The sequence below is a fragment of the Pinus tabuliformis genome, chromosome 1_1 (genome assembly GCF_031772625.1).
Source record: "Pinus tabuliformis cultivar Carrire ecotype Pingquan chromosome 1_1, CPIR1, whole genome shotgun sequence".
In the NCBI taxonomy this organism is placed as follows: domain Eukaryota; kingdom Viridiplantae; phylum Streptophyta; class Pinopsida; order Pinales; family Pinaceae; genus Pinus; species Pinus tabuliformis.
In genome coordinates, this window is record NC_142297.1 from 28,406,701 (window position 1) to 28,428,622 (window position 21,922).

Consider the following 21,922-nt stretch of genomic DNA (forward strand, 5'->3'; position numbering starts at 1 on the left):
CCAACCAATCTTCAATTTCCTTCTTTGTTGGGTTCTAGTGGCACGACATCAAACATCCCTTATGCATATCCAGGTCCTGGCAATGGAGCCATTTTTTGGCTTAGTGGGGCCTGACCCAGGTTCGAAAGTGATTTAGCCAAGAAAATCCCAGTACTACTGGCCCTTTTGGCAACAGTCCGCGAAGTACAGACTGAGGTCTCACCCGAAGTAGTACAGGAGGGTGGTGGAACCAAGTTTCCGCACCCTAGGGATGTCTTGATGAAGTTTCTGGAGGTTCGCAGTCCAAACTTGCGTGCTTGCGCTACTCCGCGCAGCTATCTATCCTTCGCGACCTATGCCACTACCTCCATGCACCTCTATAAGGGCACGAAGAAAGTACTACCCTGATCTCTATTCTTATTGTGCTATTATATTAGTGCTTAACTTAACTTGTGAGGGCCCAATATTCTTATTACTTCATTCAACATTCAGGTAAGTGTGCGTAATTATAAACAGTATAAATGCATAAAGATAAACAGAAACATAGATGCACAATATTCTGAATCAAACTTATCTTTATTAGTATTCTTTTTCAAGTACAATCCCACTTACAGACCCAACTCCGCCCTGTGCACTCAGCTGCGAACTCTACTAGGCCTCTACGCACTCAACTATAGAGCCTCTTCCTAATACTATGACCCAATACACTTCAACTTTTCCTCTTATCCTCTAACCATTACCTGCTAAAATTACTGTCTTTACACTTAGATCCTGACTCTATTTATACAATCCCATGGTTCGCGGGCCATGGGTGATCCGAATTAGATCCATGAAAATTATCAAAGTTCTATGACTGTATCAAATCAGGACAGACTTCAAGAAACTTGTGAACAAAGAGCTATCAAGAAGGACCTCTGGACAGTGGTAGTTTGTAGCCAGCAAGGAATGACGAGGACCTCGGTCAAAGCGTGCTGATCGAGGCCCATGGAGACTGCGCAGGACGCAAACTAGCAGTTAGGAAGTCCGGATCGGAAAACGGAGGCCGTTTTTGATGTGCAATTAGCGCTAAGGTCACAAGGGAAGCTGAAAACCATGGGAAAAGTGCTAAAAGCAAAAGGTGGGTCCCGCGCTCCAAAACCGATGGAATATCGGAGGCATTTTGGGTAGTAAGCGAAATTGTCAGGATACCCAACGATGCCATACAATGAACAACACATGTCCCGCAGATGAGAGATAAAGCCACTCTCATCACGAGCTAATGTCTGAGCAAGTCAACCGCGCGATAAGAGTGAACACCATAGGATCTAAGGGCCCTAGATCTAACAGCAGAGATTGTGCTCGATGAGAAACCAGATCTGGAGGGAGAATTAAGCTGTGGCATATAAAATTCTGAAGTTCGATTTGACCGCTGAGTTGGTGGATGAATCATTACACAGCGTAACCCAAATACCAAACCATTTGAGGAAGAGTTGACGTAGTTCAAGAGAGGACAAGTGGCCACTTCCCTATGAGACGTTACACAGTGGCAATGACGAAGAGGCAGGGAACTCCAAGCAACAACAGCAAGCGATCTAAAGAGACAGAAGAGGAAGCGAACAGTCATGAGACAAATTGGCTTTAAGCCATGTACAGATAGAAAATAGAGAAGGAGAGGATAGAGCACTGTAAGGAAAAAGAGAACAGTGAAGAAGAAAGCAAGACAGAAGAGACAGAAGTAGAAAACAGAGAGCTGAGCTGACCAAAGGCAGCATCGAGCAGACAGAAGGCTTGAGAGGTTCAAGCAATTCCCTGTGAGGGTATCTATTGGGAACTGATTACCAAATTGGACTCCTCCCATTCAGACCAGTTGAGGTCGAGACTTGGTATGGAAGAGTCTGTGCACTCTAGTGGCTTGGGGAATCCAATGACCACCCTACCAAGCATTATCTGTTTCAGGAAGCTCAAATTGAGCTCCTCATTGTAAAAAAAACTCTGCTTTAAAGACACAATAAAAGAAGGCCACCACTGAAAACTGGACCGGAGACGTAGCCCAAGAGGATTGGGTGAACTCCTTATTAATTTGTTGTGTTCTTGTATTTGCTTACTGTGTTTCTCTTACTGTTTTCCATTATCCAGTGTCCGCGTATTTTTGCAATCTGATCGATCCGTTGCCTAAGATAACATAGACACACACCAGCACATGAGTCTATAATACCTTCATTCATTAATTAATTAACTGAGATCACTCATGAGTGAATTTCAGATCAAGTGGTATCAGAGCTTCAGGCTGTTAAGGTTAGACAAGCTTGTGTTGGATTTAGCTGTTGAATGCTAACTAGATCAAAGCTTAAATTAGGAGAAGGAGAGTTGGTCAAAACTAATCCTGAAATTGGGAGAGTCTATCCTCGGAAGACAATGTTAGAAGAAGGTTCTATGGGTCCAGACCCTCAATTCATAGATAGTTTCCTAGCCATAAATTCCATGGTAGAGGAAATGTATAGGGAATTTAGAAAACATAAGGATGAAGATTCGTCAGGCTCCAAACAAGACAAAGGAGAAGATGAGTCTAACTTCCATGACCACTCAAAAGGCAAAGGAAAAGAAGAAAGCTTTCTCACACCTCCTAATAGCCCTAAACATAAAAAGAAGGCATCTCTGATTAAACTAGATGTTAAATTTGATTTACCTATATATGATGGAGAGTTGAATGCAGAAAAATTGGACAATTGGATTAGACAAATTGATGTTTATTGCAGAGTGCAGAGTATCAATTCAGACAAGAGCAAGATTCAGCTGGCAAGCCTATGCCTTGGAGGCACTGTCTTGGTTTGATGGGAAGGCAGGACCCAAGCTGACCTGATGAGACATGGTAAGACTATCTCTGTCTGGAGTGAATTTGTTTCCGCAATTAAAAAGCAGTTCTATCCATTGGCCTTCATGCAGTAAGCCATGATGAGCTGGCAAACTCTTCGACAATTGAAAGGGCAAAGTGTACAAGGATACACTCAAGAATTTAGAAAGAGAGCATTGATTCTAGGAATCTCATTAGACTCACCTGATACTCTGTTGAAGTACATCAGTGGTCTACATAGCTACATGAGGCACACTATCCTCATGTTTAATCCCACTAGTATAGATGAGGTATCTATTCAAGCTACTCATCTAGAAGCTAGAGGAAAGAATGGAAGTCCAAAAGTTGAGGGATCATCCCAACCCACTGCAAGCAAGAATAAGGAGAAAAGAAAGCAGAAATCGAAAGCAAGGAAGGCTAACACTGCACAGAAAAGCAAGGCTTCATGCACCCACTGTAAAAAGGATGGGCATGATGACGAGCACTGTTGGATTCTGCATCCGAAGCTAAGACCTAAGATGTTCGAGGGCAAGAAGAAAAAGATTATTGCAACTATTCAGAAAGATTTTGGGTCAGACTCAGGAGATGAAACAACCATTGTAGCCATAGGTATAAAAGGTAAGAATTCTAAAGCATCTACTAGTAATTCTGCACAATCTACTATTGATGAAGAAAATGAGAGAAAATGACATGAGATTTTCTATATTCGAGTTATTTCCAAACATCAAAAGATCGATACTTTGTTTGATAGTGGCTCACAAGTAAATTTAATTTCTAAAGCAATTGTAAAGAAGTTGGGATTAGTGACTACACCTCACAAGAAACCATACCCATTAGGATGGTTAAATGATAAAGCACAACTACAAGCGACTAGACAATTCAAACTCAAGTTTTCTTTTGGGTCAGCATTTGTAGATGAGGTTGAGTTAGACATAATTCCTTTGGATATATGTGGAATTGTTTTAGGAAGTCCTTACTTGTATAACAGAAAAGTTATTTTCCATAGAGCCGAGAACAAGTATCTACTTGTTAAAGATGGAATCGAATACTTTGTAAGAGCTCATAAGCTCAAGAATAATTATACTCTCATAAACTCAGGGTAGATGAAACGAATGATAAATTAATGCAAACAATTCTTACTGATGGTTGTAAAGGAAAAGAAACCTGATAAAACAAATGTATTTGAGGGCTGTAATGCTAAACAGCAAGCTAATTTAGAAAAGGTTGTTTTAGAGTATGATATCTTGTTTTAAGAACCTAAAGGTCTACCACCCAAAAAGGAAATAGTGCATGATATTATTTTGTAACAAGATGCTCCATTGCCTAACATTTGAATGTATAGGTTGTTCACTTTAGAGAACACAGAAATCAAGAGCCAGGTGCAGGAGTTGCTCGAGAAAGGTTTCATTAGACCTAGCACATCACCATGTGGGTCACCAATAGTTTTGGTGAGAAACAAAGATGGCTCGTGGAGAATGTGTATTGATTATCGAGCACTGAATAAGATAACAATCAAAAATCGTTATCCCCTTCCTTGCATAGATGATCTTTTCGATCAATTGAAAGAAGCTGCCTATTTTTCCAAGTTAGACTTGCATAGTGGATACCATCAAGTCAGAGTTGCAGAACAAGATGCATGGAAGACTGTTGTCAAAACAAAGCAGGGATTGTATGAGTGGCTGGTTATGCCTTTTGGCTTAACTAATGCTCCTGCTACTTTCATAAGATTAATGAATGATGTACTTAGACCTTTTCTTGAGGATTTTGTTATTGTGTATCTGGATGAAATTCTGATATTTAGCAAAATGTGGGAAGAACACTTAAAGCATGTTAAGCAGACACTAGATGTTTTGAAAAGAGAAAAACTTCATGTTAAACTCTCAAAATGTGAATTTGGAAAAACATCTTTGAATTATTTGGGACATATAGTAGGGGGTGGTGAATTGAAGATAGATCCCTCTAAGGTGGTAGTCATTGTAAACTGGCCTAAACCCAAATCTGCTACAGAAGTTAGGAGCTTCTTAGGAGCAGCACAATATTGGAGAAATTTCATTTCTAACTTTTCCTCAATTGCAGCTCCCTTACATGCTTTAATAGGATTGAACAAGGTGTTTCAGTGGGGAGGCAAACAGCAGAAAGCCTTTGACACCTTGAAAGAAAATATTAGTACATCACCTGTACTAGCACTACTTGATCTTCAAAGACCATTTGAGATCCAAACGGATGCCAGTGACTATGCCATGGGAGTAGTGTTGACACAGCACGGTAAACCCATATGTTATCATTCTGAGACATTTAATTCTGCAGTAGTTAACTATCCTACATATGATAAAGAATTGCATGCATTAGTACAGAGTGTGAAAAAGTGGGAACATTACTTAATGGGCAAAGAGACAGTAATACATACTGATCACCAACCACTTCAATATCTACACTCCCAAACTAAGTTGCAGCAATCAAGACACTATAGATGGATGGGTTTTCTACAATAGTTTCATTTAGTCATCAGATATAAAAAGGGCATACACAATAAAATTGCAGATATGTTATCTAGACCTATTATAAATGCATCTACTATACTTAAGCATAATTATGTGTTACATGAGAGTTACATTGAACAATATGCTCAAGATATAGACTTTAAGGATGTATATGCAACTTTAAGTCAAGGAAAATGAGTAGAAGAATTGAATTATCATGTAAAGGACTGACTCTTATATCATTGTGGGAATTTATACATTCCACAAATTGAAAGAGTAAAGATAATTCGAGAAGCACACACTTCTTTAATATCAGGTCACTTTGGGGTAAGTAAAACAGTTGCACAGCTGCAAAGATTTTGTTATTGGCCAAAAATGAATGAGACAATTTCTAGATATGTATGAGGGTGTACTATGTGTGCTAAAAGCAAGCCCAACAAGAGAAAACTAGGCTTGTACACTCTATTACGAGTTCCTTCTCACCCTTGGGAAAGTGTTTCCATGGATTTTGTTGGAGGACTGTCTAAATCTAGGAAAGGTCATGATTATCTATATGTTGTTGTGGATAGGTTCAGCAAAATGTGTATTTTGATACCTTGTAATAAACAGATTGCAGCTAAACAAACTGCAGAACTGTTATTTCAACATGTATGGGTTCATTTTGGATTACCCACTTCCATTATATCTGATCGAGATACCCGATTTGTGGGGACGTTTTGGTCAAGTATGTAGGAACTGATGGACTCCAAACTCAAGAAAAGCACAGCTTTTCATCCACAAACTGATGGCCAGACCGAAGTAGTCAATAGGACAGTGATCCAATTACTCAAGGGATATTGCAGCAAGCATCCTAAGCTTTGGGATGAACATTTGTGTTATGTACAGCATGCTTACAACCGAGAAAAACATTCTTCTACACATAGATTTCCTTTTGAGACCTGTTTTGGTTTCACACCAAGGTCTTCTTTGGATTTTGTCTTTGGTAAAGACACCACAGTTGAGGGACACAGTGATGTGGACAAGGCAACTAGGTTCATTGAACAGATCCAAGAGATCCACCAGGCAGTACAGGAACAACTGGAAAAGAGCCAAGCCAAATATAAGGCAAGGCATGACAAGCATCGGATGGAGCATAGTTTCCAAGTTGGTGACCAAGTCTGGCTGTATATCAGCAAGGACAGGATGCGAGGTGAAGGTAAAAAGCTAAAGCCTGTCAGGTATGGAGCTTTCAAGATACTTGAGAAGATTGGTGAGAATGTGTTTCGCCTTGATCTACCAGCTTACATGCACATCTACTCAGTCATGAATGCAAATTGCTTGAGATTGTTTGAACCTTCACTAATTGAGGATCCCGAAGAGTAGAGTCAATTGCCTTCTATTGATGACCTGTTACTTGAATATCTTAATGAATTGCAGGAAGACACAGTTCTGGATAGGAAGGTGAGGACGACGTGCAGGGGAGATGTTGAGTACCTCAGAGTTGGGCTCAAGGGTTCAAATCCGAGCAGTGCAAAGTGGATAGAGATTGGACAAGTGAGACAATTGTACCCTCACTTAGTCGATGCTTGAAAACCAACTTTTGGTGGTCCAAAAGCTTTTTTAGTGGGAAGGCCATGATCTGAATTGGATCCATGAAAATTATCAAAGTTCTATGACTATATCAAATTAGGATAGACTTCAAGAAACTTGTGAACAAAGAGCTATCAGCAAGGACCTCTCGACAGTGGTAGTTTGTAGCCAGCAAGGAACGACGAGGATCTCGGTCAAAGCACATTGATCGAGGCCCATAGAGACCGCACAAGATGCAAACTAGCAGTTAGGAAGTCCGGATTGGAAAATGGAGGCCATTTCTGGATTGCACATCATTGGGCAAAACCCCTCGAGAAGGAAAGGCCCAAAGCGCTCAGTCACAAGGGAAGTCGAAAACTATGGGAAAAGCGCTAAAAGTGAAAGGCAGGTCCCGCGCTCCAAAACCGGCGGAATATCGGAGGCATGTTGGGCGATAAGTAGAATTGTCAGGAGACCCAACGATGCCATACAGTGAATGACACATGTCTGGCAAATGAGAGAGAAAACTGCTCTCATCACAGGCTAACATCTGAGCAAGTCAACTGCGCGATAAGAACGAACACCGTAGGATCTGGGGGCCCCAAATCTAATGGCAGAGATTGTGCCCGATGAGAAACCGGATCTAGAGGGAGAATTAAGCTGCGGCATATAAAAGTCTAAAGTCCGATTTGACCATTGAGTTGGCAGATGAATCATTACACAGCGTAACCAAAATACTGAACCGTTTGAGGAAGATTTAGCGCAGTTCGAGAGAGGACAAGTGGCTACTTCCCTGTGAGACGTTACACAATGGCAATGATGCAGAGGCGGGGAACTCCAAGAGTAAAACAACAGGCGATACGAAGAGACAAAAGAGGAAGCGAATAGTCATGAGACAAATTGGCTTTAAGCCATGAACAAATAGAAAACAGAGAAGGAGAGGATAGAGCACTGTAAGGAAAAAGAGAACAGTGAAGAAGAAAGAAAGACAGAAGAGATAGAAGCAGAAAACAGAGAGTCGAGCTGACCTAAGGCAACATCGAGCAGACAAAAGGCTTCAGAGGTTTAAGAAATTCCCTGTGAGGATATCTGTCAGGAACTGAGTATCAAATTGGACTCCTTCCATTCAGACAGTTGAGGTCGAGACTTGGTATGGAAGATTTTGTGCACTCTAGTGGCTTGGGGAATCCAAGGATCACCCTACCAAGAATTATCTGTTTCAGGAGACTCAAATTGAGCTCCTCATTGTAAAAAGAACTCTGCTTTAAAGACACAATAAAAGAAGGCCACCACTGAAAGCTGGACCGGAGACATAGCCCAAGAGGATTGGGTGAAATCCTTATTAATTTGTTGTGTTCTTGTATTTGCTTACTGTGTTTCTCTTACTGTTTTCTATTTTCTAGTGTCTGTGTATTTTTGCAATCTGATTGATCTATTGCCTAAGATAACATAGACACATACTAGCACATGAGTCTGTAATACCTTCATTCATTAATTAATTAACTGAGATCACTCATGAGTGATTTTCAGATCAATGGGTAAGCTGACACAACTTTACATTATTTTACAATTCTTAGGGTGGACAACCCTATGACTCATCCTAGACTTTCACGCTCCACGCCTGCACCTCGCAGGGTCTTACAATACAATTGACCAAAATTCGAGCTTTAAGCTCCAAAATCTGTTGCGGGGGATCCCATGCCCAACAGTCATATACCATTTCAAATGATGTGTATGTGAACCTTATTTCTCAGGATGATGCACGGGGTACCATCGCTGCATCATGTAGTTAGTCTTCCTTCCATCCGTCCATCTTCCATTTTGATGAGGATATCCTGGAAGCTATGTCTACCCCTAATTACCCTTGGACTTAGGCAAGGGGGCATATCTTCTGGAGGATTTTGAAGGCCAACCCCTTCCTAATCCTCGCAATGCACTCTACCTTAAGAAATTTCACCCATAGAATATCCCATTGATTTGTGTGTATTTATTTCAGTCATACATTTAGGTAGGTTGCATCCTCTCGTCTGTTGTCTTTTGCACCTTTCAGATGGATCCATCATCCACACCGTATATCAGTTATGCTGATGGGGCAGGTCGCTTCTCCAAGAATCTATCCTTGACAACATGGGCCATTTTCACCCCCTTGCATACGTTGTTCATTCTAACAAAGTGTGCATTGGATCTGCCACCAATAACCGGGCCGAATATGATGCAATGATATGTTTGTTAACCAATGCCCTTGGTCATTGCATCCTTCATCTTCATGTCTGTTTAGATTCCTTGCTTCTTGTCATGCAATTGAATGTTGTGTATCATGTGCATAGCCAAGTGTATTTAGAAAATATATACGAGTTAAGTTGTTGGTCCGTGAATTTGAAACAATCACTTTCAGTCATATTCCTAGAGTCCAAAATAATTATGTAGATACCATTGCAAATGACATTCTAGATTGGCATTTATCAAGTGTATACCAAAGATTACACCAATAAACACAACACATGGTGAACCATCATCATCATATAAAATTGCATAACCACATTATGTATTGATATATAAAAATAAATGTGTTTGGAGTCCACCACTCTAAATATATCGAGTACGCCCATAACATACTGGGCGGCACATAGGCCCCTACATATCCTTAACATCATTTGGAGGATTTCATGCCAAGTTGGGCCAAGATGCTTGAATCCCTTGTTCAAGCACTCAGAACACAATAGCGCTCCACAAACTCCTCCTGCTAGGGGGCATCATTCCCACCTTTGCATACCAGATCAGTCCCCTCCATCACATATGCTTTCGAGAAGTATCCCATGCTTGGGGGCATGATGTTTTTCCCTGGCCATCTTCTCAATTGATTAACATAAGTCTCAGCCTAGATCCCACCGAATCTAGGTATGGTCGATTATCCTCCCATTCCTTGGATATTTTTTCCTACCGACCTCTCCGACGAGCCATATTCACATCGCATATCGTAGACGTTTGATACCATATCTTCAAATATTATACTCTATGTCATACCTTTTTTACCACATAGTCCCCATGTTTGACTTAGTGGGTGAGGATGATTTTAGACCTCCTCTAGTAGTTCATTCTCATTTTTCTCTTCCCTTAATTCTTCACCAGGAACCATCATTCCAAGAAGCATTAAGGCCATCTTTAGACAAGTAAGTCCACTTACTTGAAAGTTTTAGATCTTGATTCTGATGGTCGATTTGTGTGCTATGACCTCCACAAGATTTATGGTCTTTTCCTCCTCTCCAAATTCTCCATAGCTCTCACTTAGCAAATGAATTCAAATTGGAGGGAAAACGTCCTTTTAGAGCAAAACCCACATTTTTTCTATCGCCCATTGTGACCAAACTGTAGCTCAGTTTGAAAAACCATCATCACAATTGGAAAGCTCTCATTGAGTAATATAATGCGTATTTCTTTGTTTTTGATGATTTGACACTTCACCTGGAAGCCATTTTTCCAAGAAGGGTCACTTCATCACCTTTCAAAATCAAATTTCTTCATAAGAGACACTTGTAATTTTGGGGCCACCTTCCCTTGGCACTTGTCGATTTGCGTCATGAGCAACCATCATTTTCTCATGTTCTCATGGTCCCCACTAGGCCTATTTTGTGTGGCAGCATCATCGAGTCACCCTTGTTCAGAGCATTCACGATGAGTCACCTTTGCATCCATGGAGTTTGCTTCTCATCCCATTGTATCATGTCAAAATATTCCATCCATATTTGCATACCATTCATCCTATGTTTCCCATTTGCTTGAGGATGATATGCATCAATATTGGATGTCCCGTGCTTGATGTGGTGCTGCTTCATGATGTCTTCGATCAAATTTGAGGTGAAATGTGTCCCTTAATCAATGACCAACTCTCTTGGAAAGCCAAAATTGCAGAATATTTTCTCTGTTAGAAACTCAACCACCTTATGCTCATTTGTTGCCTTAACTACCTTTGTTTCAGCCCATTTAGTCAGATAATCAGTGCACACAATGATATACTTCTTTTATCCTGATGGGGGATCAATGGGCCCAATGAGGTCCATTCCCCATTCATCAAATGTCTCTAGAGTCCCTAGAGGTTTTAAGGGAATTTCATCCTTAGGTGTGGGCTTACCCATCCTTTGGCACTGATCACACCTAGTGGCATACCTTCTTGCATCTTGATGTAGAGTGGGCTTGTAGTAACCTTCTTGTGGAACTTTAAAGGCTATTCTCTTAGTAGAAAAGTGGCCTCAAAAAGGTCCATCATGGCATGCTGAGAGTATGTCAAAGAAATCCTCTTCCCTCACACATTTCCTCAATATCTGATCTGGAGCCAACTTGAAAAGATTTCCCCCAATCCAAGTGAATGGGGCACTTTTGCTAATAATATTGCTTTTCTCCTTAAAGGATATATTAGGAGGGAACCTCCCCGTAACCAAATAGTTGGCTATATCATCAAACCAAGGAGAGAGCACTGATATGGCAAAGAGGTGTTCATCTGGGATATGGTCATCTACCATTTCTTCATTTTATGCTGGCAAGGTTAGTCTTGACAAGAAATCTGCAACCACAATCTATTTCCCTGGTTTGTCAATAATAATCAAATCAAATTGATGCAATAATAACAACCATATAATTATCCTAGAATTGACATAAGGTTTATTCACTAAATACTTAATGGCTGCATGATTAGTGTGGATAAAAGTTTGATATCCAGTGATGTAATGCCGAAACTTGTTCAAAGTGCACCAATTCCAGGAGTTCCTTTTCAATGACTGTATAATTTAGCTCAAATTTAGAAAGCTTCTTACTGATGAAATAGATAACATAAGGAAATTTGTCTTCCACTTGTCCTAAGGCTACCCCTAAAACTTTATCTAATGCATCTATGCGTATATGGAAAGGTAATGCCCAGTTGGGACCTCTAAGATGGCTGCAATGATCAACGTTTCTTTTAGGACTTCAAAGGCCTCTATAGTATACCTAGGTGGTATATTATGGGGTACAGAGGGAGGTACCCAAGGGAAAAATGTAATAATGTGATGGGCCATAGTTAATAAATAAAGTGGTTAACCCGCATCATGTAAGGGACCACAAGTAGTTGGGAATAATGTGATAATCCCATGGTAATATATGTATGGTGTTGAGAGACTCATGGTATTGTATGTATGAAGTCTATATAGAGGCTAGAGACTCCCCATTGAGGATGTAAAGGATTATTGTATTGAAAACATATGGCTTCTGGAGTGTTCTCCTTCCTTAAGGATTAGTTGTATGGTGTTACCCTACCTCAAGGGTTTTGATTAATAAAGAGAAGAATTTCTATATTTTGATCTTGTTATTTCTAGGCATATTTTCTATTTTAATATATTTGCAGGTCAGATCTACTACAACCTCTTGACATTTGTCTTTCCATCAAGTGTCTGATTCTTTAGCCAATAGTCCAAACAAGGGTGAAGCCAATTTACTGAAGTCTTTAATGAGCCTTCTATAATATGTATCCAATCCAAGGAAACTCCTAAAATCTCTTTGCTTTGAGGGATGGGGGCCCTTTTAATGATGGAAATTTTTTTGGGGTCAACCTATATCCCTTGGATCTGAAATTGCAAAGGACAATCCCTGCATTCATCAAAACTTCACATTTCTCGGGACTCAATGAAAGATTTATCTCAATGAATTTATTTAAGACTTTGCATAGATTAGAAAGAGCTTACTTAAAGTCACATCCATATGGAGTGAAATCATCGAGGTATATCTCAATAGTGTCATGGACAAGGCCAACAAAGATACTTAGAACTTCCCTCTAGAAGGTAGCAGGGGCATTACATAGACCGAGTGGAAGGACCCTATAGGCAAAGGTACGCCAAGGACATGTGAATGTAGCCCCATATTGGTCCTCAAGGCTGAAATGTATTTTCTTGTACCCACTAAATCCATCTAGGAAGGAGAATAATCCCTTCCCTGCAAGGCCATCTAGGACTTGGTCAATGAAGGGCAAAGGGAAGTGGTCCTTCTTTGTAGCCTTATTAAGCTCTTGGTAGTTAACACAGATCCTCCACTTTCAATTTTTCTTGGGGACTATAATGAGAGGGGACACCCACTCACTATCTGAAATGGGGTATATGAACCTTACATCTAGTAGCTTTTGTAATTCCTCTTTCACAATGTCCTTAATAGCTGGGTTCATCCTTCTTTGGGGTTGGTGCACATGCTTGCTTCCCTCTTTGATGTAGATATGATGAGTACAGACTAAGGGATTCACACCCTTTATCTCCTTATAGTTCCAAACAAAAACATCCAAGTTTTGCCTCGGCATGCTACATAATTTTTCTTCTTGCTCAACTGAGAGAGATGGGTTAATATTAAGAGTTATCGATGGGATAATCTCCACAACCTTGGAATATTCTATGCTAAAGTCAACAAAGAACAAATCATTTCAAGGATTACAATAATATTCCTTTATTAGTTCATCAACTGGCATGGCAATGGGATGTTGATTTTGTAAGATATGGTTGATAATGTCATCTTCATCAAGCTTCTACCCCCTATAATAGTGTGTATTATGCAAAATAGGTAGAGGGATGCCTAATAAAATTCTTCCTCATCCTCATCCTCTAACCACAAGGGAAAGTCATGCTCAATAGAAGGTTCAGCAGGAGGATACAATACAAGTTGTTTTGATAGATGCCCATTCTTTATGCTCATGTTCCCAAATATGTAGCTAATGTAGGAGTCAACAATGGCCAACCAAGGTCTTCCTCGGATGAGAGGATAGCCATTAAACTTGGTTTTGGATTGGAGTACAAGGAAATTAGTGGGCTACTCCCAGGAGTCAATGGAGACCATTACATCCTCAATATCTCCCTTAGGCGATACTATGGAACTATCTACAAGCAACAATATTGTAGTGGTATTCCTCAAGGCCCCTTGGAGGTTGATCTTGAGCATAGTTTCCCTGGTCATCACATTGATTGCATCTCCAAGGTATTTCAAGGTATTAGGGACCATAATGACATAAATGTGCACATCCACTACTGGGCTATCTGGATCCAAGTACTTTGGGGAGATTACCCTCCCAAGCATCAAATCAAAAAATTGTTCAATAACATTCATAGTGGGGGTATCTCTTCTTCTTCTCCTAGGCCTTTTGAAACACTCTTCCTTGATAATATTGTTGTAAATGGGGACATCGTTGATGGCCTGGAGAAGGGGTATTTTGACAAACAAGTTCTTCAATTCTCCCAAAATTTTAAATTCTTATGGGGGTGCTTTTTGGGGTGGACCAACTTTTCAAGGTAAGGAGGTGCATTGGATTGAGGGGCACTGATGCAGGAGCATAGACAAACGTTAATAAAATTTATTAGATATTATTATTTTTTTGAGGAAGTCAAATTCCTCATGTAATGGTTTTAATTTTTTAATAATTATTTGGACTCTAGAAACATTATCATTGAATATTATGGATTAGGCTAGAGAAAAAAAGGAAAAGAAGAAAAGAAAAGTAGCCTTAGGTTTTATTTTTCCAAAATAGTTACCAAAATAATGGGTCTTATCCACTTATTAGGGATCTTGATCCTATTTTAGATTTAGAATGATTTTTATAAATTAGTAATTATGCAGAGAACTAGAGAAGGATTGGAAGTATGAGTGTAAGAGGAGGAGAAGTGTTATAGACATATTTGGGCACTTCAACCCCAATCTTATATGTCGATAAACTAGGGCTCTTCAACCCCTAAAAGAGTTATTTCATACCCTAAAAGAACATGGTCATTTGATTACATCATTCCCCAAAAGTTCCACCTAAAAAACCATCTAGAAATGGCCTAAACTGAACCATACTGACTGCTACATTGTCCAGGTTTGATGCATACTGATTAGGCCTTCTGTAGGGTGTGATGGGTGAGGATGGACAAATGTCCGAGACAGTTTACTAAGTGGATGCTCATGGGATCTTCTAGAAACTTCTCCTATGACACTTGCCTCTCTGAAATCACCCAGGGATGAGTAAGAGATCCAAGAAATCTCCAAGTGGAACCAAATGCAACAAGTGGAATAACACTAATCAAAACCCCAGAGATGAGTCACACCCTTGCACACATCTATTAATGGATCCCTCATCTAAGAGATCTAGGGGCTGGAATATTGTAAATTGCAAGGAAGTGCTGATAGTTTGTATTTGAGGAAAGAGCATTGTATTGTTGGTGTGATCTTGCTATTTCATGAGGTCAAAAGGGATTGATGCTGGGAGGATGATGCTAGATCAGACAACTGGGTTGTAATTCTCTCTTCTATTTAATGAAGTTCTTCAAGTTTTCTTCCATATAATTGTGTACTTGTGAATGTTATCATTGGTGAATGCCATTGTATGCTCATTATATATCTGATTTTGTAATGATTATGTTATAATAGATCAAGATGCTTTGACGGTTCTCTGTTACTGTGTTTCTACAGGTACTCTCCAAGTGGGATAAGTACGGAGAGGATTTTCAAGCTCTGTCAAGGGGGAGAGAGATTAAACAAATGATTAAGTGGAAGATCCAGGTTGGTCCCATTGTCTCTCTCTTATCTATTATACATAGAAGAAATCGTGAATTGCTTTAAACTGTTGTTTCTAGGGTAGCTGCCATACCTAGAGGGCTAGTCGTTCGAAAAGACACTAGTTTTCCCAGATACAAGAAGGCTAATTCTTTCCATTATGAATCCTCTCTTGATTCATTGAAGAAAAAAAAATCTTGTTGTAATATATTTTTCAAGATATGATATTATTTTGGTTTTGATGGAGTATTGCAAATGAATGTACATGCATTGTTTTGTTGATTTGATGCATATTCCAAGAAACAATTTTGATGCTCTGTAAAATTTTTATGTGAATGTGGGAGAGGTGTGGAGTATGAGTAAATGGCCAATGATAACGAGCCAAATATTATATTGTAAGTATTTTTATCTTAAATGAATTATATCTGAGTTTTGGGTGTAATTTGTTGCGTGGGTTTTTAAATTTGTGGATTAGAATTTGTAGGCAGTTGTAACTTGCATAATTTTTGGTATTAGAGCAAGAATAATAGTTATGGCAGATTGAAGAGGAGAATCAAGAGGAGAAACTCGAGGAGCACGAGTGGAAAGGCCTGCAGCAAATGTGGCTTTGCAAGTAGAATTGTTGAGACTTCATGAGAAGATGACAACCATGGAAGTTGCACAAAAAAGGTGAACTAACATGGGAGATGTAAGTGATGTTGAATAGAGGCTTCTAGTGAGGAAGAATCAGAGGAGACACTAGAGGAGAAAATGTTGAAGATGTTTTCCAAGATGTCTGCCGAGCCAAAAATGGAAGTACCATTATATCAAGGTAACTGAATGTTGATGAGTTAATGGATTGAATACATGAATTATATAAATACTTTTACTATGAGGATGTTTACAAGGATAAGAAATTCAAGTATGCAATGAATAGACTTAAAGGACATGCAACCCTATTATGGAATGAGGTACAAGCTAAATGAAGGAGGAAAGGGAAAGCCAAAATTAAAGTTTGGGACATGATGGTGGTGTTGATGGTGCTAGACCCACCAACATTCATGGGATATCCCTTATATGAAGTCCCAACTAGACCTCACACCATTTGGAGTAGGAGTCCCAACAATAGGGTGTTAATGATCTTCCTTGGTTGTGTTGTCTCTCTATAATTTTCCCTAGGATGAGGAGATAAAATCAGAGGTAACCACAAACCAGTTGTAAGCTAGAATATATCCCTTCTAGCTTTAGAGAGGGCCCTCTCTGTTTATAACTTTGAATTACTCAGATGTTAGGCTAGGTATGGTGCTCAGTAGGATGTAAGTTTAAAGGTTTGCTGGCAGGAAGGAAGGAAAATCCATTGGGCATGGAATCATGTCAAGTTGATTTTTTTCCTAGTGATGGGATGAAAATAGAAGGGGTCTTCTACAAGGGAAAGGTAGGAAGTCTTGGTCAGGAAATAAAATTAGTTCGTTGAAGGAGGGTGAGTATTATAAAATTGGAAACAACACATAGAGAATCAAAACTATGGATGAATTCTAAATACTATTTCAAGAAGAAAACATGGAGTGCTTGGCAAACTATATCAGGGAATTATTAAAATGAATTCTGAGACAATATTGGTTTAAACCAAACTTGAAGACATACATTCAAGATGTGGAAATAACATGAGACAAACTTACAACATGAAAGAAGCATGATAGCATCAAGGATTGACATAGGAATCCCTGCAAAAATTGACCTTGTCTTTCATTCACTCGAAAATATTCAGAAAAATACAATGCACGTAAAGTCTGTCTCTAAAACCTGTCCAACCCTTTTCTCAATTACATTCACATCATAAATAGACCAAAATGAGTCATCTCCCACCTCTAGGGGTGGAATTCCTCATTAGAATTTCTATTTCTAACTTCTGCAATGAAAATAGAACTGACTGCTAAATACTAGGGACTGCTTAACTAGATCTTTTCTAAGAATTTTACATTAATTTCTCAGCCCCAAATTAAGCTTGTGAGTCACTAAATTCTTTATTACAATTACTAAGACCATAAAAAAAATTGCAACAAGTTTTGACTAGTTTAACTTGTTCAAAAGGATGTTTGTCTGGAAGCGCAATGCCAACGCTACAGAACCTCCTAATTCTCCAGAAATGCAAAAACACAACATGAAAATGGAGCACTCCATGGTTGAGATGTCTCCGGTTAATTTATGAGCCTCCTGATGACACCAACATGTGTGAACAAGCCTGAGCATGGATATTTCCCCCCTTAGAATGTTTCTTTCACCACACGAAGCCTCCAACTTTGGCAAGTTCATCTATAACAAAAAACACAACACCAATTGCAAAAGTGCAACACAATCTTTTTCATGGTTTGAGTGCCAGTGATGTTTCTGGAAAAGATGTACACATTGGTGATGATGATGACAATAGAATAATCATGCCACATACCCCTTTCAAACCTCCTTTTTCCAAAAATAACAAACATTCATCTCCACACCAAAAACCCTAACCTTAATGGTAACTAGGGCATACAATGCTATAAAAGTTGTTTCTTCAAAAATAACTTCAGAGTTATGAATAAATGAGGTTGCAAGAGGGACTTTATGCAAAACATTATCACCTTTAACCTCAACCTCATAAACAAACATGCTCTAGGAAAAAAACAAAAATGAAAACTGTGACATTTCACCCCTTCTAACATTGAAACTTTAGCTACCTTAGCCAATAGGTCCAATTTTCCTGTATCTTTCTCCTATATCTGCCTTAACCACTTCATAGAAATACTCTGCTTGCATAGTTTTTTCATTTACATGTTAGTGGAAGGGATCTCTTCAACATGTATTTGGCATTGTCCATTGTTGGCTCATAGATGTACAAAATATCACTCATTTGTTTCCTAGACATTTCATATTGCTGCTTGAGCTCAAAAATATCCCTATGATCCTCCTTCAGTTTCCTTCGAAACCTATTAAAGGTGTGCTTCCCCTCCTCTCTCTATGCTTTCTCTTCTTGCACTATCTTCTCTTATTGGATTTGTAGTTTTCTTGATGAGGATCTAGTAACCTTGGCTGCTAGAACATATGCCTTCTTAATATATTCTTTCATTACCTTTTCCTTGCCCCTGTAATTGGAAATAGCTAGTGTAGCTTTAACCACTGACACATCTTCACTAGGTTTAGCTACCTTTTCAAGGATAAATTTCTTTAATTCCCTATTTTGTTGCTGCAATTGTGCATTAACCATATGGGCCTTCTTGAACTATTCTTGCAATTTTGCAATCTATTTGACTTTATCATCAACAACTTCATCTTCTGGTATGGTCTCCATGGTTTCAAATGTCTACTCCAAGGGCAACCTTTTTGCAGCATACCTAGTGAGGGGATTTTTAGGGACATCCACCACTCCTGGAGAAAACTGTAGTTTCTTGCCTTTGTTGTTTCCTATTGACCACACTTTAGTTAAGGGTCTCTTCATTGAACTTCCAGCTAGTGATTGAATGTATTTTACCACTGCTGAGGGTGTTTCCTTCTTGCTCAAGGGACTAGTTGGCACATGATCCACCAAGTTTGAAGAATCAACAAATGCCTGCCATAAATGGTTTATTAAATTTAACTCCTCCAATACCAACAACTTAGTTAAGAGAAAGTGGAAAAGGCTAGGTTCCACTTGAATTTGTTTCCCCTATACTTTATCTTCAATCTCGCTAAGTCTCCTAAATAGATAGAAGGGTAAATTCTAGAGGTTCTTCCCAGTAAAATGAATCAAGAGTCTAAAATGGTATTGATAAATCCTTCCAAACCTACCCTCACATGTGAAATACCTCTGAATATCTTGCAAAAGCTTGTTGTGATGTTCAAGTAAATACTCTTTAGGCACAATGGACCCATACTCCTTGTCTCTATACTTAGGCTTCAAAAATATTTATAATGGGAAATATCAAGGGGCATGTCCTTGAACCATTTATATCCCTAAATGGGAATATATGTTGTAGCTTAGATTGTGACCTCTGTAACTGTTTTCTTGATGGACCTTGACCCAGGTTCAACATTAGTCAGCCAAGAAAATCCCTACACTACTGTGCCTTTCGGCATCAGCCCGCAGAGCGCAGACCAAAGTCTCACCTGAAGCAGTATGGGGGGATGTAGGAACCAAGTTTCTACACCCTAAGATGGTTGTGATGTCGATCTATACTTCCTGATCCTACCTCTGTGCAGATCGATAAGCCTTTAGGGCTTATCAATGTTCCTTCTCTTCCATTTTTCAGTACCCCTGTGAAGGTACACGACTGATCTTCGCGCAACCCTAACTGGAGGTCCAGACACTAACGCGCCCCTGTGACTACATTATTGTATAAGTTCCTAGCTTATCTTAAGTGTTTACCTACTCTACCATGCAATTACAGTTATCTTCGCGTAAACATATATTCTTGCTTGCGTTCATTTCATAGCTACAATCAAATACATTCGCGCATCAAATAAGCATTATAATGTAAACCCAGATCGTAACATAATATAATAAGATGCATTAAACAGAGACAAAATACACGGTGATTGCATAATACTTCTCTTTATTGATATCTCAAGTTCAGTACAGACTCTATCTACCCTGCGCACACAGCTGCAGGGGTCCACACACTCAACTGCAGACTTCCACCCTAGGCCTCTGCGCAGTCAGCTGCAGAGCCTCTGCGCTAAGACTCAAGAACACTTAGAACTTCTTTTGAAACTATGACTCTACTCTTTTTTCTTAACTAAACTACCTTAGACTCTTTTAAGGCTCCCTTTTTATACAATCCCATGGTCTGCGGACCATGGGTAGATCTTTACAGCCGACATGACACTTTACAAAAAAAGGGCGGACAACCCTTTATGAATCTTGACATCTTCGTGCTCTACGACCAATAAATGCAGAGGCTTTACATATTTAATACAAAAGTTGGGCTTTCTGCCCCAAAACATGGGCTTTTAGCCCCAAAACTAACTCTTGGGGGAACCCGTTCCCAATAGGCCCCCAACAAAAACATGGTGACTCACCCACGAGTTACTTGGCGGACATGGAGATCTTGGCGCGAACACCTCCCAGCTCGACCTGTACAACTGCTACCTCGGCGGTGCATTGCGTGGCCACCTGCTTTATCTCCTCGACCAACTACTCTATTGCTGGCCCCGAAATATCAGCCTAAAGCTTCTATTGAGTCTCCTGCAGACTAGCCAGCTTGCCTTCAATGGAGGTCGTGATCAAGTAGGCCTCATCCAACCAAGGCTTTAAGCACGCCTTCAACACTGCCTCTTTGTGCTGAGCTGCATCTACCTTCTCCTTCAATGCCTTGGCCACTTGCAGCTTCACGAGTCACTGTGTGATGGCGACAGTGAACGTTGTCCCTTTTACCTTGTCGTAGCGCTGTTGTAGGTCTCACACTTCTGTCTCCAGCCTCTACACATTAGGGTATTCTTGTAGGTTGGTTAGTACTTCGAACAACTGTTCGAAAAGTCTGCTACTACACTTTCTATTACTTCTATCACCTCTGTTACAGTAGTCATGCGCTGCTCCTTAACTTCCGGTGGAGTCGAAGGCTAGGCCTTCAACTACAACTCTGCAATTTGGAGGTTCATCTCCAGCTGAAAATTTGCCAGTTCTATGCACACATCCCACAACCCCATAGCAAGTTTGCGAACACGCACATCTATCGGCTCATCCTCAGGAATGGCCAACTCTGGGACCATTCGGCATGCTTCCTCCATGACCTGGACTATGCGCTTGTTCTTATCGGTCACATCATTTGTAGTGGCGATGGAAGAATCTTGTTGTATGACCATCTGAGCATTGTTTATCTTCTGCTCGCTGATCACCTACAAAGCACGCTATTCACGGGCCCTAAGTTCCAGGATCACCCCATCCTATAGTAGGTAAAGCACCTCACTAGGAAGCATTGCCAAGTTCAGCCATACTCCCTTGAGGGCGTTGACAGTGGGCCTGTCAGCTTTGGTCTCTATTGTCAATGCTCCATCTGGAAGCACTATGGCTCGAGAGTCCTTTGTGCGCAGCATCCCAGTGGCTTCTGAAGTACCAATGGCCAAACTGGTGGATGCCACACTGGTTTGTGATGCTCAGATCTACAGCTCTCACAGATCCACCTGAATGGCCCCCAATGCCTACTATTGTTACTGTTCAAATAGATGCAATAGTTCTGCGGTGGCATCCCTCACTATATCTCCAATGTCATTCAAATCCCCCTCTATTAGGGTGATCGGATCCACACACGTCTTGCTGGCCTTGGAATTCTTATGTAGCCCTACTTTTTCTTGTCCCTTTGGATGCTTGATACGAAACAAAGTCGTCTGCGGGTCCGCTCCTCCCTGCTCTGTCTGATCATCTACTTCTTCATCTATCTCTAGTGAGGGTGACTTCCCTTTGTCAAAGCCACGATCTTCTCCTCCTGCTTGTCCACTTGTCTCCTACGTGGCAGTGCAGTCTGACTTAGCCTTAGCGTCGACCTCCTTTTTCCTTTTCTCGTCTAGCTACTCCATCTTGAGCTTGGACTCCTTTTTGTGTTGCGTGATGGACTTTCTCGATCCC